This window comes from Acipenser ruthenus, chromosome 8, assembly GCF_902713425.1.
Source record: "Acipenser ruthenus chromosome 8, fAciRut3.2 maternal haplotype, whole genome shotgun sequence".
Taxonomy (NCBI): domain Eukaryota; kingdom Metazoa; phylum Chordata; class Actinopteri; order Acipenseriformes; family Acipenseridae; genus Acipenser; species Acipenser ruthenus.
In genome coordinates this window covers 37,434,327-37,446,775 of record NC_081196.1, presented here as the reverse complement: position 1 = coordinate 37,446,775, position 12,449 = coordinate 37,434,327, and the positions used below count along the sequence as shown (strand labels likewise).

The 12,449-nt window shown below is 36.4% G+C and overlaps 1 long non-coding RNA gene across 3 annotated transcripts in view; it reads right to left on the bottom strand.

Annotated features, from left to right (window-relative positions):
* Positions 1-4,980: 4,980 nt before the first annotated feature.
* Positions 4,981-12,449, bottom strand: part of LOC131737767 (uncharacterized) — a 28,889-nt gene continuing 21,420 nt past the window's right edge. For 2 of the 3 annotated variants that reach the window (XR_009329371.1, XR_009329370.1), the window contains exon 3: positions 4,981-6,124. This is a non-coding gene — a long non-coding RNA (uncharacterized LOC131737767). The remainder of the gene's footprint in view (positions 6,125-12,449) is intronic. The other variant, XR_009329372.1, reaches the window with a different exon arrangement.

Below are 12,449 nucleotides of genomic sequence, written 5' to 3'. Positions count from 1 at the left end.
GACTAGGGTGTGTGAACTATGCATCAGCTGCAGAGTCACTTACAACTACGTCTCACCCGAAAGACTGAGCACAAGGAGGTTAAGTGACTTGCTCAGGGTCACACAGTGAGTCAGTGGCTGAGGTGGGACCTCCTAGTTACAAACCCCTTTTGGACCACACAGCCTCCTACATTAGAGAATATCTATACATTAGATATTCATTTTTTAAGCTTAGTTCTTTTTTGGAAAAATAAAGACAGTGTTCACTTAGTTTGGAGGTACAGTGGCTCTCGAAAGTATTCACCCACCTTGGACTTTTCCACATTTTATTGTGTTACAACATGGAATCAAAATGGATTTAATTAGGAGTTTTTGCCACTGATCAACACAAAAAAAGTCCATAATGTCAAAGTGAAAAATAAAATCTACAAATTGTTCTAAATTAATTACAAATATAAAACAGAAAATAATTGATTGCATAAGTATTCACCCCCTTTGCTATGACACACCTAAATAAGCTCTGGTGCAACCAATTGTCTTTAGAAGTCACATAATTGGTTGAATGGAGTCCATCTGTGTGCAATTAAGGTGTTTCACATGATTTCAGGTTAAATACACCTGTCTCTGGGAGGTCCCACAGTTGGTTAGTACATTTACTAACAAAAACTACATCATGAAGACGAAGGAACATTCAAAGCAAATCCAGAATAAGGTTCTTCAAAAGCACCAATCAGGGGTAGGATATAAGAACATTTCCAAGGAACTGAATATCCCCTGGAGCACAGTAAAGTCCATTATTAAGAAATTGAGAGAATATGGCACAACTGTGAATCTGTCTAGAACAGGCCATCCTCAAAAACTGAGTATCTGGGCAAGAAGGGCACTAGTCAGGGAGGCCACCAAGAGGTCTATGGCAACTCTAAAGGAGTTACAGTCTTCCACGGCTGATCTGGGAGACACTGTGCATATGGCAACAATAGCCCGGGTGCTTCACAAAACTGGCCTTTATGGGAGAGTGGTAAAAAGAAAGCCATTGTTGAAAAAAACTGACATCAAATCTCTGCTAGTGTTTGCCAGAAGTCATGTGGGAGACTCTAAGACCAAGTGGAAGAAGATTCTATGGTCTGATGAGACCAAAATAGAGCTTTTTGGCCTCAACGCTAAGTGCTATGTTTGGTGCAAGCCTAACACTGCACATCATCCTGAGAACACCATCCCTACCATGAAGCATGGTGGTGGCAGCATCATGCTATCTCTGCGCCTGGAAAACTTGTGAAGATAGAGGGCAAAATGGATGCAGCAAAGTAGAGAGAAATCCTGGAGGAAAACCTGCTGAAGTCTGCAAGAGACCTGGGACTTGGGAGAAGATTCATCTTCCAGCAGGACAATGACCCCAAACATACAACCAAAGCCACACTGGAGTGGCTTAAAAACAAAAAGCTCATTGTCCTGGAGTGGCCCAGTCAAGTCCGGACCTCAATCCATTTGAGAATATATGGATTCCATGTTGTAACACAATAAAATGTGGAAAAGTCCAAGGGGGGTGAATACTTTTGAGAGCCACTGTAAATGCTTTGTGAATATGGTACAGAGAGTCGTAAGGGTACAGAAACAGGTTACCAACCCACACTGCTGATTCTGAATCATAGTGATCTTTAAAGAACAGACTCTGCAAAGGTATGGAATCAAGCATCTGCTAGGCACTAGAGGAGCATTGGTTTTGTTATGTTCCTATGATATGTAAGAAGACTGGATCACACAAACCTTGCAAGTCAAAGAAGGTCCACGTTTTAATTATAAAGAATATCCTGCACACCTGAATGCTTATTAACTGCAGTACTGGCTTCAAATTATACAAGTTCTTGACTTCAAAACTGGACTATTATAAGACTGATTCATGCTGTATGGTTTATCAATGTCACCATTAAACCAAGATGGATTTTTTGTGGTAACAGAATAAAAAAAGACAGGAATGAAAGGTAGATATCAGAGAGCTGAATGCTGTTTACAATCTATTTAAATGAAGAACTGTCTAATCTTATAATTGCTCTATACTAATCCGTTAACATAGTTTTTAATATTTTTTAATATTCTTTACAATGCTTACCTGTGCTTAACCATATGTTGACTATGCTTTACTACTAGGGATTTTAATTGATTTAATGATTCGATCAATTGTCGATGAATCACCTGTGGGGTTTGGTCGATTACAAAATAATCTAACTGAGTGCGGCATCAAAAAATTGTGTGCAAAAAAGAAATCTTGAAAAATGGCAGAGCGTACGTATAAAGACCTTGGCAACAGGGTAACTGGTATATCCAATATTTCAGAATGGGGAAAAAAGACTGCAACTTGCAACATTTGCTCATCTGTACTTTCCTTTCATGGCAGTACTAGAAGTTTATTGTATCATCTTAGTCATAAGTAAGCTGATTTTTCTTTGTATGCAACGTCTTTCTTCCAAGCAGTATCAGAAAATTAACAGCTATATCATACTCATTCTTCAGATAACTAAAATAAAATAGCCCTAATAAATAAAATTGCTCTTCAGCTAACCTAAATAAAATAGCACACAGTGAGTTACCTTTGTTAGTCTGAAACTTGAAAGCTTACTGTATACCAGGAACAGATCGGTTAAATACAGTATTCCAGGTTGTAGAGCAACTGGTAATTTACAGTAGTATATACATGATGTATTTTTTCTATTTTTCTTTTAGACATGGCATTTGGCTGAAGGAAATGCAAACAGGCAGTACAGCTCAAAAGAAAATGTCAGATTCTGTCACCTAAAAGTGATTGCTTGTAATTGTCTTTCAATACAATTTCATATCACTTGCAAACAGGTGTGATCAATCGATTAATTGATCAATAGAAAATGTCAAGATTAAAACCCCTATTTATTACTCGTTGCTGTTTTTACTATGGTAAACTTTTATAAGGGTCGTGGTGTGGAACCGGCATGGCATTTTTAGATTCTGCACTATGCCACTACATTGAAAAAATGTGGAGGTAAGTCACTTACAACACACCCCTTGGTTGTAAACTCTTGAATGGAAATAAGGTAAGGACATGGGTGTTACCCCATATTCTAGTAGTGTAAGTATGTAGAGTTTATTTTTTATAAAGAATGAAGACAAGTAACCATAAATACAAAAGAATGACAGACACAGAACATATTCTTATTTCATAGTCTTTTATTTGCAAATCGTAAACAAATCAATTAAAAAATACATAAATAAAATACCAGAACCTTACCTTTGTTTTCTGACTAAAAGCAGAATGGCTTGAGTTTATTTTATGCATGCTTTTCCAGGCAGCGGGAAACCCAGCAGACAATGTAGCTGTAGCTAAAATAAGACAGAAATCTACATTGTGTGCCAGGTTCACGCCAGACCTGGTTTAATATTTCCCACCGTTTAATTTAGTATAGATTTTAAATATAGTACAGGTGTAACAGCCTCATAAGTGACATGTAATCCCAGCAACAGTACACTCTTTACAATACATACAAAAACATGTGTGTAGCGTCTTTGATGTCAACTATCTCAAGGCAAAAAAATGTTAGCCTCTATATGGCAGGAATCAATAAAATTGCATTGCAAATACTGTTGTCAGATCATGGGTGGTAGATCCAAAGGCACCTTATATTTCCCATGTTGTGCACTGATGGAAGAAATGGTAAAGAAATTCCCTGGCTTCTATTTCGTACAGTAGATCCAAAGGTCATTCTAGTGTTAGGCAACTTATGTCGTCCTATTAAGAAAAGTGGGACGTTTGCTTTTTCCCTACTGTATGTATGAATCATAAACTGTGATTTTAGAATCCTCCCAGAAAAACAAAACTGTCATTAGAATCGATATTAAGGGGTTAATGAAAGTGACTACTGCTCACCAGCTATGCAGCATGAAAAAACAAGCAAAAACCAAAACACTCACACAGCAGCCTTAAACGTCCATTTCATTCAGATAGTTCTTGATCACAGAATGAAGCCCACGTTGTGATCACATACCACACATTCTGGTAGGAATGTGCCCAACAGGAAGTGTGAAATGCCATCAGAGACCCAGTAGCCAGATGTAGCTGCTGATTAAAATACAGAATCTACACTGTCTACTGAGCAACTCATGAGCATCTATATATAGTGTAGGCTGAGTTTACTGGAGACTGGATCAGTGGCTTTGAGCTGCAAGGAAGAAAGGGTACAATAAATAATAAAATCACCCACACACACCTGAAAGTCAACGATTATAAATCATCAGAAGACCTTCATCAGCTGCTTTCTTCAAGTGATAGTTCACAGATGTTTTTTGGCTTGTCATCAGCATTAATTCATTTTTGTCATTCTTTTGCAATAGCCTCCAGCATTAGAAAGCGAATTGTAGGTTTATTTCTTAATCACTTCCATGCCAATCTAAAGGAAAATGGTGACACTTACCATACTTAACAGTAAAGTAAAAGAAAAATTGAATCTATCTTAATGTTTGCAAAACCCTTGATTTATTACAGGATTAAAATGGCTGGTGGTGACTGGTGGTAACCATTTTGTAAATATACTGTATATCAAATACTGTAAACCACTTCATATCTGCAACCTTTTTTAACACTTCATTCTGAATTAGACAGCACAGTTTTAGCGATGAATGGCAACCATTTAAGCTAAGCAATTAAAATAACAGCAGAATTAACTAAATTTAACAGCACACAAATAACAATGTCATTTTCTTTCGAGGGTGAGGCAGGGCTTTTTTTTCCACATTTGATATAACAAAATTAGAAACAACTATCAAATTAAATTAACAGAAGAAAGAATGTGAGAGGAAAGCACTCAAAATAAAAGGCTGCAAGCTACTCAACCCTGCTAACATAAAGTTTAAGGCAAACCGCAGTTATGCCACTGATAATTGGATTTACAAAAAAAAAAAAAAAAAAAAGAAAAGCTGATCACACAGAGGCAGTAATGAAGGAAATTGCCACATTAACAACTGAAGCGTGGTGTTCTTAGGAATGCAAGTGCCTATTGAGTGATATAATTACCATACAGCCAGGGAACATCCATACTGGGTGTGATTCCAGTCCTGCATACCTGAACCCTTGTGACTGTATTGATGAAGCACACTCCAACCAGCTGACGGTCACTTGAATCTCATATTCCTCTATTAAGCAAATTGCTTTCTCTAACATAAGATTGGAGATTGCGCCACCGCGGCTGCACACTTTATGTCTTGCCAAGGTCTTGTGAAGGTGCCTTACTTGAGGTGGCTGGTATTAGCAGGCCTGTGGAGGTGTATGGCTGGGGCACAGGCTCTTTGTAACCTTGTCAGACAACCTAATGGAGGCTAAAAGCGTTATCAACACCACCAAACTGGATAACCATCCACAGACTTCCCAAATTGCCTGTAATTAATAAGCTACCAGTAGAAAATAACTTTAAGCATTAGAAATCACACTTTTTATTTTTTCAAACAGTTTAACAGCTCACTGTTACTACTAGTGATCACAATAATATTTTTATTATTTTGGCCTAATCTACTAGGACACTGCTCACATAGATATTACGGCCCAGAATCTATTAATGTCTGTATGTATAAGAACGACTTGTGGTGCTAATGTGACATACATATAGGTATGTTTAAGTTACAGGCCTACAATCGCAGGGCAGCAGTGTGGAGTAGTGGTTAGGGCTCTGGACTCTTGACCGGTGGGCTGTGGGTTCAATCCCAGGTGGGGGGATACTGCTGCTGTACCCTTGAGCAAGGTACTTTACCTAGATTGCATAAATGGGTAATTGTATGAAAAGAATAATGTACATCTTGTAACAATTATGAGTCGCCCTGGATAAGGGCGTCTGTTAATTAATAATAATAATCGCTCATCTATCACTGATGTTAATTCAGAAATCTACAGACATTTTTCTCAGTACTATAATGCATAAAACATGCATCAGTAAAAAGTAAACAGCAGTAGGTTGTGTTGTTCTGCATTAAAAGCCTGTACTGATTCATATGCAGATTATTCAAATTCAAATACATTTCCGCCCAGACAAAATTCATAAAAATCAATTTACCTGTCAAGAGAAACAGATGATGTTTGATTTCCCCAGGCTTGATTTGTAGCACTTTGCACACCATGTGAGCAGTGGAAAAGCTAGAAAATAGAGAAAACATGTTTTCATTTACAAGATTTATTTTCAGAGGGAAGTGGGTGCAAAAGGTACATAAAAGTGTTTTGCACACAAGTTGCACAAACAAGAAACTAATCAAAACTACCATTTATACACAAACAGATATGAAACATTTCTAAATGCATTAGCTTTCCTATTCATAGTCTTCCATATTGGTAAGTATAGATAATAGGAGAGATTTTCAAAGTTATTTATTTCAAATTATCATTAGCACAGAAAAACAAAATCACATCAAATAAAGTTAACAAACCAGGAATAAACAACAAAGACATTTAATGTATAACTAAGTCATAGGACATAATAAAACAGTTGCAGAACACACAAAGCACAGCATATCCACATATAACAAGACGGTGCCAAATTAATTAGTGCACATATTATAAAATAATTGCTATCTGGAAAATCTAATCTTAGTGCCCAGTGGATTTGATCAAACTAGTAACTGTGATTTATTTATACAGGTCTACACTATTTTGGAATTATAACATCTGAATTAAACAAGTGATCAACATGGCTCATCTTTGCCTCCAAGCCGACAGGTATATTGTATTAATGTAGTAATGTGAACAAATGCAAACTAGAAACTGTACAGTATAACTGCTTATAAGATGTTAATTCCCAATTCGTTATAGGTGTACTTGTAGTTTGTAGGTTTTGGTTAGAACACAAGACAAGGGAGTGGTGGCTCATATAGAATATAATTTACTGAGCTGGAGGCACACAACTGATTTTTTTGTTTTGTAACATTAATTCAAGTCTTGTTTCTTTCAAATTAAAGCTATTAAAGGTTATTAAATGCATTGTCTAAACTAGTCACTAAAAACAACTATCACTTTTAAATTAAGTTTTATATTTACTTCAAAAAGCTTTTTCTTTTTTCCCCCCCAGTAAAATCTAATACCAAAATCAATGGCCGATATTCTACAGTTATTGCCATACTCTTAGTATGCCAGTAACTGTATTACTATACCAAAACAGTTACTGGCATGCTAATGGTTTAGGAACATAGCCAAGCATGTTTAAACATTCAGCAGTTTTTTTTTAATTATTTTATTTTTTATATTATTTTTACAAAGAAAATAATAATGTGTAAAAATATGTCATGTTTCAATTATAAAACCTGTTATATGGTAATAGTTTACAAACTTTTAAAAACAAGTGTGGCACACCCAACATGATTTTCTGCCAACAGGATAGCTTATAAAAAAAAACACCAACTAAAATACAAATGAGTTCAGACTCCCTTGCTTTCTGGGATGCATGAGAGGCGGTAAGTATAGACCCCCCCCCCCAAATAAACAAATAAATAAACAAATACATAAATAAGAGATACATTGCTCCCATCAAGCCCTGCCTTAGCTTTGTTATTATTGGTGCTCTCACAGTTCAAAGTTCATTTTTTTACAGTTGATGTGGGTTTCCTCTGAGATGCCTCAAAGATGACTAGGCTGACCACATCCCTATGCTGAAACATTTTTTTGCAGAGCCCCTAACCAAATTGTAGTCAACACAGCCAACCCAGCAGGAACTGAATCATTTACACTGCCTGTGCCTCACAGCTAATGAGTTGGGCTGTGTTGGAGATAAAACAACAAGGGGATGCTCTTGCCAAGTCCTGGTATGTTTATGCTGAATCATCCCTTCCTCGGGTGAGGACTAATTAAGTAAATACAAGCCCTCAACAGGTATGCTTTGAAAAGAAGGGCAGTTTTTAGGAGTTTTAGACAGACCCTTAATCATGTTAGTAAATAAACGCTAGTCAGACCTCTGACTGGTTGACTACAATCCTGAGAAGCAGTCAGGGATACCATTGCAAGAACCCTTCTGTTTTTTTTGTTTGTACACATATGCATGCATCATAAGATTCAGTGGCATAATATTACATTACACAATCTTATTACAAAAGTAAATCACTCGTACAAACTGATTCTCCTTGCCTTTCAATTAACACACCACCCATGTAATCCTAATGATCTGCAGAGAGCAAATTACATTTACATTTTTAGCTTTCTTAGAGTATCAGTCTTAAGCAACTGTGTTCAGTATCACTGTTCGTAAATGCATTTTGCACACATAAAAAATGAAAGGTAGAGATGGGCTAGTCCTGTTTTTTTTTTTAGGAAACACTGTATTCAATTTGTTTTGGATCTTTCACTTGTTCTAAGTTACAGTAAGCACACTGTACTATTTCATTATTTTCTTGTTTCTCTAGTTTTAGCCCCTTAACCTTTGATGTGAAAAAACAACACCACAAAATGTAACCTATCTGTAAAGATAACATTAGGTCCTGTGTTTGTATAGCGACTAGTGTACCATAACAGAAACAGCGGTAAATGGGTAAATCTCCTACAGATAGGGAAGGGACTAAGGAAGCCAACTGCTTTCCTTTAATCAGTGCCCAGTATCTCTGCAACCCAGCAAGGGCAACAGTCAGGGAAAAGTAAGGGCTAGTGGCTTGACCAAGCATGCCATCTTCTCTAAACATTACAATTAATACACATATACAAATGTGCTACACAACAAAAATAGATACATTGAAAATGCCAATATGTCAGAACTATATTTAACTGTACTGGCTAAATATATTTGTGGATCTTGAATTGGAAGTGATGGATTCAGTTGATCTAAACAGCGCGGATCTATATATCGTTATTGATATACATTTGTGGATCATGGTTATGAATATATGTACAGGGAGGGGCTTTTTAAATAATTTAAAGTAAGGTGTTATTTAGATCTGCCACTGAAGATTAATTGAATAGACCAGATAATCTTACATGTCATTATTCTGAAATACACAACTGCTTATCTTTGTAGTGTAAGAAACGCTACAGTGGTAAGAAAGTACCCAACCCAGAGCTAAAATGTAAAAAATAATTTGAATAACCGGTAGAGTAACAAACCAGATGAATTCCCCCTGCCTTCTTTGTTTTAAAATCAATTTAACTACGCCCAGTGTCTTGTCAAAATGTAACCACTAACTGTTATCAGGGGACCAAGATGGCCATAGTCACACCACAGACCAGATGCTGGGGGAAATTTCCAGTAAACTATATACTGTACTTCCCTGTTTCTCTAAACATTGTAAACTGAAGTAGGACAGACAGGTGCACCACCATTAAGTCTGTAGGTAATACACATGTTTTTAGAAATACTAAAAGAAACCAAATTGATCAATTAGAAGTCTTTTTCAATGTCTTTAAAAATGCAGTACTATTGAGTGTTTGATAGTTATGGATGTAATACAAATACCAAATGCTACTCATATTTTACATATGGTGGGGAAGAATTTAATCTTTAATAAGAAGCTATTGTAGTTTTTTCTGTTACTGTATAATTGTAGATTCAAATTATATTTCAAGGCTTTTGTAAATGAATTAAAATGGCATTTGAAGCTATTTACCATTTAAAAACTTTTACTCACTAGCATTGTCAGATTGAGTTGTGAAGTCTTGTTTAAAAGTGAGTCCCAGGGTGCACAATCTAGACAGTCACTCATTCCTACTATCGCATAATTAAATGAAGACAAAATGTATACTGTGCACATATTGAAATTCAGCATCACACTGCAATCATATTCTTACTTAAACAGATCGAATACTTGACTACATAATGCAAGGTCTTCAGCTTATGCAGTTCATTCGAATCATGCAGTGACATATGCACATGAATCAAACATTTTGTAAATATTGTAGAAAATCCTGGACTCTGTCATTTATATAAACTAGTCTCTCCTGCTCAAAATACAATGTAAATTACATATAGTAGACATACAGTACTGTACCCAACTGCCTTATTTCTTAAAAGATAAAGAAATCTTAGCTTAGATACAGTACAACAGAACATTCAAATGCAAATGGAAATAGGCAATATTTAATTATTTGCCCATGTGTTACAAAATGAAAAAAACGATGTTAGCTTGGCTAATTTTTTGTTGTATTGGGTGTAATAAAAGGGTTATCATATCACGTATTATATTGAATAACCTGATTCATTAACCCATATCTCGGTTTAATAAACTCAAGGTTGTCTTCCGGAGAGGAGTGCCACTCTGTAGTTGTCCTTGACCTGCTAACCATAAAGCCACATATAAATACTGCTGTACTTTGTGCTTTTTAAGACCATATCTGAGGGGAGAACAATCAAACGTGTACATACAGATTCTGCTTTTTTTTCTACTTTGCGCATTCATTTGAAAGTTTTGACAAAAATAAAAAATACATTGTAATGTGTCACTACAATGTTAAGACTCAAGAGTCAGACTCCAGGGTTTTCTTATGTAATTCTTCACTTTTCTTATGGATTTTTCCCCTTACAAAAAATAGCATCAGTCAATGATTTCCATACTGTAATGTTTAAAATTCCTGAAGTATATTGTATTTTCCTTTTTTTTCTCTCAGTTTTCCCTTAAAACCCAAATTGGTCTGCTAGTATTGGTTATGCTGTACTTTGTAATAAGCTAATTACCACAGCAATGATGATACACTGTGCATGCTCTAACCTAGCCTGAATCTGTTGATGGTTTCACTGGCACACCAAACCCATTCCCCTTCTAAGTGCTCTACCCCACTTGGAGCTGGTTCAGTCACAACAGATGGTTTGAAAAAGCCCACATCATGGCTGTCCTGGCATTATACAAAGATGTGTAGAGCCTGACAGGACAAAGCAATCCATGCCCAACATCTGGGTTGGCCACAGTGCTGGTTACAGTACTTGCTGTACTGTTAATTCCACGTTGAAGGGTCATTTAATCCTAAATAAATGTATTCAATCTTTATAAAAAGGAGAAAAAGGAAACATTCTTAAAGTAACTTTTCATCAGGGCAGATCTTACTATATCTACCGTTCCTCAACCGATTTATTATCAAACTGCTTGGCAATTCCGCTGCTCTTTTTAAATGCAAACTTACTGTGATCTTAAAAGTATTGTACTGGCTTTACAGTATGTGTCTTTTAGTTTGCACTGTATTTATATTTACTGTATTGTTCAGCATTGTAACTTGCTGCAACTTGCCTCACTGAAAATGAGGCTCAAGTGAGTAATACCCTGGTTAAACCTGTTTGGAATAAAATAAATTAGGAAATCATTTGGTTGAAAAGAGCTAGAAATGAGACACCTCGAGGTAGTCATGCCACTTTGAACTTGTCAGATACTAAGTGAGATGGGGCTTGGTCAGTACCAGGTGCTGCAAGAAGTTGGTGGCATTAAGAGGCACTCTTCCTTCTGGGCAAGAATTCAGTGCTTTGGTTTTTAGGTGGCACTGAAATTAATACATTAAACCAGGGTCCAGTCTACTCTGTGGACTTTAAATATCCCAATATATCTATCAAATAACCACACTAGTTTTGAGTCCCATCCCCCCCTAGACTAATTCTCAAGTCTTTATTTACCTCAAACCTGTATCTGGAAGCAGGACATCCCACAGCATGAGATGAGTGAATCTATTCTGCTTAAATATATTGAAACAACATAATGATCCTGTTTAAAATCTATAGTGATCTGTAATAATGCACACTGGACCCTGGACATTTCCTTTAGACATTCACACACTGAAACAGTAAAGACAATGTTACAGCATATGGAATCCATGAAACAGCAGGTCAGGACACAACCTTGTCCTACTCTGCTTTTTTTAAAATTATTTGTCTGATAATGCAATGAGGTTACACTAAAGGGTGGACACCGCTGGAAATATATGTGTAAACTCTTATTAGTGTAAGGTGGTGTGATACGATAGCCCTCCTTGGTGACGTCACACACAGGCACACCTTAACAGGAACGGAGCCAGGTTGAGATGTGCCAGGGTGCTGCCACATTCCTCCAGGCTTGGCGGGAATTCTGTCCTCAATGGGCACCCTTATCTAAGATCACCGCCACCTTTAATCTGCTGAGATCATTACCCCTTTTTCCTGTTCACTCCTTCAAGATAAAGACAGGTAGCCTTAAATACTATTTTTAGAGCAGTCATTGTTCAAATGTGTTTCCGAAAGCTATATTTAAACAGCAATACAATAATTAGGTTAGTGTGCGTGGCAGTTTAACGGCTAGCCTGATTCTTTCCACATCAATCAGAATATTGTATGTGGAAATACTTAGCTCTTGCTTGAGTGGGATTTCTATTCAATCACAACTAAGGTCAAATATAAAGTATTTATTTTTAATAGAACATTTTTCTACATTTTCTTTCTTTTTTTTACTGTTAGTTGAATTTGAATGTTTCATTTTATCTTAGAAAATAAATCAAATGGAAATAAGACCCACACTGGTTTTGATCCATTCAACATTTT